We start from the raw sequence: 6,419 nt of genomic DNA, 5'->3' as shown, positions 1-6,419 counted from the left end.
ACAAGATTCACAAAGATCCAACACTAGTGCAGCTAGTCCTTCTAGAAAGAAAAAGAAAAATGATAGGACTTTGCATGCTCCTAGTGAACCTGAAATAGAAAAACCTCCTGACATAGATAATGAAGTTTCTATCTCTGATGCTGAAACTTAGTCTGGTAATGAACATTCACCTAGTGATAATGAAAAAGAAAATGCTGGTGTTCATGAAAACTCCCAACCAAATAATAAAGAACCAGACAATGATGTTGAGATAGAACCACCTGTTGATCTTGATAACCCACAATCTAAGAATAAAAGGTATGACAAAAGAGACTTCATTGCTAGAAAACACGATAAAGAAAGAGAACCATAGGTTCAAAAACCTATGCCTTTTCCACCTAAGTCAACTAAAGGAATGATGATGAAGAATTTGAACGCTTTGCTGAAATGCTGAGGCCAGTCTTTTTGCGTACTCGCTTGACTGATATCTTGAAAATGCCTCCTTATGCAAAGTATATGAAAGACATCATTACAAATAAGAGAAAAATACCATAAGCTGAAATCTCCACTATGCTTGCTAATTATACTTTTAAGGATGAAGTACCTAAAAAACTTGGAGATCCGGGAATACCAACTATACCTTGCTCCATCAAGAAGAATTATGTGAAAACTGCTTTGTGTGATTTAGGAGCTGGTGTTAGTGTTATGCCTTTCTCTTTATATAAAAGACTTGATTTGAATAAACTCACACCTAATGAAATATCTTTACAAATGGCTGATAAATCAACTGTCATACCTATCGGTATTTGTGAGGATGTGCCCGTTGTTGTTGCTAACGTTACTATTTTGACTGACTTTGTTATACTTGAGATACCTAAGGACGACAACATGTCGATTATCCTTGGTAGACCCTTCTTGAATACTGCAGGGGTTGTTATCGATTGCAATAAAAGCAAGGTCACCTTTCATATTAATGGTAATGAGCATACGGTGCACTTTCCGAAGAAACAATTCCAATTGAATGGTATTAATGTTATTGAAAAATCTCCGACAATCAGTATTGGAAGTTGTCACATACCTCTACCTACTGTCAAAAAGAAATATGAAATGCTTATTGTTGGGGATATTCATATCCCCATTGAGGCAACTTAGTGATTTACGAAAGTTCTTCAGTTTCATGCTACTCGAAAGTGGTTGTTAATAAGACTTGGTCAAACTTATTAATGGATCATTTTTGAATGGTATGAAGTTGATGAATGTAGTAAGCACTACCTTCTGTCCCTACTTTTTGTTTTATGTTTTCATTAGTTAAATAAAATAAAATGCCATGTTTTGTCTGTTTTCTGAATTTCCTGTGCAATAAAAAATGACCCAAAACAAAAAGTTCTCAGAATGCCCTGAAAATTTAATACGATTTTTTTCTGAATATTTAAGAATTTTTGGTGCAAATAACATTAGAGGGAGGTGCACCAGGTGGGCACAACCCACCTGGGCGCGCCAGGACCCCCAGGCGCGCCCTGGTGGGTTGTGGTCCCCACATGGGCCCCTCACTTATCTCTTCATCCCACATCATCACTTACCTCCAAAAAAATCTCCATTGCTCTCTCTCCCGTGTTCTTGCTCTCAAACCCGCGAATTTCGATCTCTTTGCTCGGAGCTCCATTTCTGAAACTGTTTCAGGGGATTGTTGCTTGGTATGTGACTCCAACGTTTGTCCAATTAGTTTTTGTTTTAGTGGTTTATATTTTGAATAGTTAGCTACTCTTGGTGCTATTGTAGATGAGCTTGCATGTTGAATTCTTAGTGTTCTAAGTAGTTTGAATGCTTGCTATGGCCTCTATGTATCCATATGAGTAGTCGATACGTCTCCAATGTATCTATAATTTTTGATTGTTCCATGCTATTATATTATCTGTTTTGGATGTTTAATGGGCTTTAATATGCTCTATTATATTATTTTTGGGACTAACCTATTAACCGGAGGCCCGGTGCCAGTTTCTGTTTTTTTGCCTATTTTAGTGTTTCGCACAAAAGGAATATCAAACAGAATCCAAACGGAACGAAACCTTCACGAGGATCTTTCTTGGAACAAACGCCAACCAGGAGACTTGGAGTGGAAGTCTGGAACTCAGTGAGGTGGCCATGAGATAGGAGGGCGCGCCCAGGGGGGTAGGTGCGCCCCCACCCTCGCCGGCCCCACGGAGCTCCAGCGACGTACTTCTTTTGCGTACATATACTCTTATACGCTGAAAACATCGAGGGGAGCCATGAAACCAATTTTCACTGCCGCAACCTTCTGTACCCGTGAGATCCCATCTGGGGCCTTTTCCGATGATCTGTTGGAGGGGGTTCGATCATGGAGGGCTTCTACATCAACACCATAGCCTCTCCGATGATGTGTGAGTAGTTTACCACAGACCTTCGGGTCCATAGTTATTAGCTAGATGGCATCTTCTCTCTCTTTGCTTCTCAATACAAAGTTCTCCTCGATGTTCTTGGAGATCTATTCGATGTAATACTTTTTGCGGTGTGTTTGCCGAGATCCAATGAATTGTGGATTCATGATCAAGTTTATCTATGAATAATATTTGGTTCTTCTCTGAATTCTTATATGCATGATTTGATATCTTTGCAAGTCTCTTCGAACTATCGGTTTAGTTTGGCCTACTAGATTGATCTTTCTTGCAATGGGAGAAGTGCTTAGCTTTGGGTTAAATCTTGCGGTGTCCTTTCCCAGTGACAGTAGGGGAAGCAAGGAACGTATTGTATTGTTGCCATCGAGGATAAAAAGATGGGGTTTATATCATATTGCTTGAGTTTATCCCTCTACATCATGTCATCTTGCCTAAAGCGTTACTCTGCTCTTATGAACTTAATACTCTAGATGCATGCTGGATAGCGGTCAATGTGTGGAGTAATAGTAGTAGATGCAGAATCGTTTCGGTCTAGTTAACACGTACGTGATGCCTCTATTCATAATCATTGCCTAGATATTCTCATAACTATGCACTCTTCTATCAATTGCTCGGCAGTAATTTGTTCACCCACCGTAATACGTGCTATAATGAGAGAATCCACTAGTCAAACCTATGGCCCCTGGGTCTCTTTCTTATTATATTGCATCTCTTTATTTACATCGCATCTCGTTTACTATTTTGCAATCTTTACTTTCCAATCTATACAAAAAATACCAAAAATATTTATCTTATTATCTTTATCATATCTCAGTTTTGCGAGTGACCGTGAAAGGATTGACAACCCCTTTATCGCGTTGGTTGCAAGGTTCTTGATTGTTTGTGCAGGAACTAAGTGACTTGCATTTTATCTCCTACTGGATTTATACCTTGGTTCTCAAAAACTGAGGGAAATACTTACACTACTTTGCTGCATCACCCTTTCCTCTTCAAGGGAAAACCAACACATGCTCAAGAGGTAGCAAGAAGGATTTCTAGCGCCGTTGCCAGGGAGATCTACGCTCAAGTCAAGACATACCAAGTACCCATCATAAACTCTTCTCCCTCGCATTACATTATTTGCCATTCGCCCCTCGTTTTCCTCTCCCCACTTCACCTTTGTCGTTTTATTCGCCCCTTTTCCGTTCGCCTCTTTTCGCTTGCCTCTTGTGTGTCCGTGTGTTAGATCGTTTGTTTCACCGTATTGGCTAGCCCTTTCTCCCTTCCTTTGTCTCCCGATTTTGAAGTTCTTCACTTCAAACAAAGACAGGGAGAAAACTTAAAATATGCTTGGTATAGGATGATAGAATCCTATCGTAGTTGCACTATAGAGGGAGATTTCAAGATTTTACTTCGTAATTTTTATGTTGGATTTTGTCGCTAAAGGGAATTTTATTGAAACTGATCCCAATATTGCTTATGAGATTATAGAGGGAATAGTAGGAGTACTTCCCCAACAAGAGGAACTACATCTTACTCAAGAAGGAACCCAAGTTTTAGAGAAATTATGCGAATTGCAAAAATCTATTGAGCCTCTTAAAAATGTTGCGGGAACCTTCACCATATGAATACGTTGATCACTCTTTGCAATAAGTGGTTGGATGCTCTAGATCTAAAAATCTCCGAGCATGAAGGGAAGTGTAAGGAACCTCCCGGATCTGAGCATAACTCCATTAAAAAGATAAATACCAAAGATGGCAATACCTAGATCTATTATTGCTTTTATGCCTAGCTAGGGGCGTTAAACGATAGTGCTTGTTGGGAGGCAACCCAATTTTATTCTTTACTTTTTGTTCCTGTTTAGTAATAAATAATTCATCTAGCCTCTGTTATGGTTGTGTTTTTTATGTTTTAATTAGTGTTTGTGCCAAGTAAAGCCTTTAGGATCTTCTTGAGTGATTGTTGTTTGATCTTGCTGAAAAAAAAGAAAGTATGCGCTAACGAAAAAAAATCATTTTTTAGAAGGGAGCGAGAGAATACCAATTCCAACTGCAGTAGATCAATATACAAATTATTTAGGTCGTCCTAATTTTTAAGAATTTTTGGAGTTAGAAGTATTCGAAACCTCCAAATTCCTACAAACTATTTTGTTTTGACAGATTCTGTTTTTCGTGTGTTGTTTGCTTATTTTGATGAATCTATTGCTAGTATCGGGGGGTATGAACCATAGAGAAGTTGGAATACAGTAGGTTTAACACCAATATAAATGAATAATGAGTTAATTACAGTACATTAAAGTGGTGATTTGTTTCCTTATACTAATGAAGCTCATGAGATTTTCTGTTAAGTTTTGTGTTGTGAAGTTTTCAAGTTTTTTGGGTAAAGATTTGATGGATTTTGGAACAAGGAGTGGCAAGAGCCTAAGCTTAGGGATGCCGAAGGCACCGCAAGGCAAAATTCAAGGACAACCAAAAGCCTAAGCTTGGGGACACCCCGGAAGGCATCCCCTCTTTCGTCTTCGTCTATCGGTAACTTTACTCGAGGCTATATTTTTATTCACCACATGATATGTTTTGCTTGAAGCGTCTTGTATGATTTGATTATTTCCTTTTTGTTTACCACAATCATCCTTGTTGTACACACCTTTTGGGAGAGACATAGATGAATCAGAATTTATTAGAATACTCTGTGTGCTTCACTTATATCTTTTGAGCTAGATAATTTTGCTCTAGTGTTTCACTTATATCTTTTTAGAGCACGGTGGTGGTTTTATTTTATAGAAATTATTGATCTCTCATGCTTCACTTATCTTATTTTGAGAGACTTTTAGAACAACATGGTAATTTGCTTTGGTTATAAAACTAGTCCTAAAATGATGGGCATCTGTCAGGACCCTGATCCTAAGTCACACCGATCTAGCATGTAACATATCATATCACTTTGCGGCCTCACGCGCGGTATTCCCAGGGGTGCCACCTTACCTGGCCCGGGACCGTTTGAGCCTTTTGGCTCACGTATATGATAGTGTCGCTAGCATCCATATGACAAAGAACCCGGGCCGACATGACTAGTCGTAAACTCAAAGTGGCACTAACTTACAGGGACAGACATACATGACCCAGCAACGAACCTGTCGGTCATCAATGAGTTAATTCGGGTTGTAGCTGCTGGGCTAACAGGACTCCGGTAAACACCGCATGACATTTCCCTGAAGGAATAGAGACAGGAATGAAGAAGGACACATGCCGGCCAGCCTAAGTGTTCCGGAGCAGTAGCAAGCTACCATGGCTCACTGGAAGCACTAGGATACATTTCCCCGTAAGAGAGGCTACCAAGGATAAACAACTAGGTTGTCGGATCCCACACATACCAAGCATTTCAAATCATACACACAATATGCTCGATATGTGCAAATACAACATGGCATCACAAAAAAACTCTACAACTCAAAGTATTTATTCATTAGGCTCCCAGAAGCCAAGTATTACAAACATGGGTCTCATGACCCAACATACAGAACATACAAGCAACAAGCGGAAGCATAAACATGTCTCAGTACAGATAACTACAAATGAAAGGCTGAGAAGCCTAACTATCTACAAGACCCTCCCATGGGTATAAGATCATAGCTGAGGTAACAAGCTAAACGTCGAAGTCCACGCAGAACTACTAGTGAGACTGAAGTCTCTCTGCAAAAACATAAATTAAGCAAACGTGAGTACAAATGTACCCAGCAAGACTTACATCAGAACTATCTACATATGGATCAGTATCAACAAAGGGGGGTTGTGGAGTTTAACTGCAGCAAGCCAGCTTTGACTCGGTGGCTATCCTAACACTACAAAAAAAAAGACACATCCGTGACATTTTGGGCCGAACGGAAAAAATTTATGTCATACATATGACACTTCTATGACGATAATTGTGACAAAACCCAGTATCATCATAGATGTGGTGGGCTCCTACTTCTATGACAAAAAATCATGACAGAAAATGGGCTTTTCGTCCTGGGCGGGCCAGAGACGCAGCTGCATGACATTCTTTGGG

The sequence above is a fragment of the Triticum dicoccoides genome, chromosome 1A (assembly GCF_002162155.2).
Source record: "Triticum dicoccoides isolate Atlit2015 ecotype Zavitan chromosome 1A, WEW_v2.0, whole genome shotgun sequence".
Taxonomy (NCBI): Eukaryota; Viridiplantae; Streptophyta; class Magnoliopsida; order Poales; family Poaceae; genus Triticum; species Triticum dicoccoides.
Note: the sequence above shows the minus strand (reverse complement) of the source record.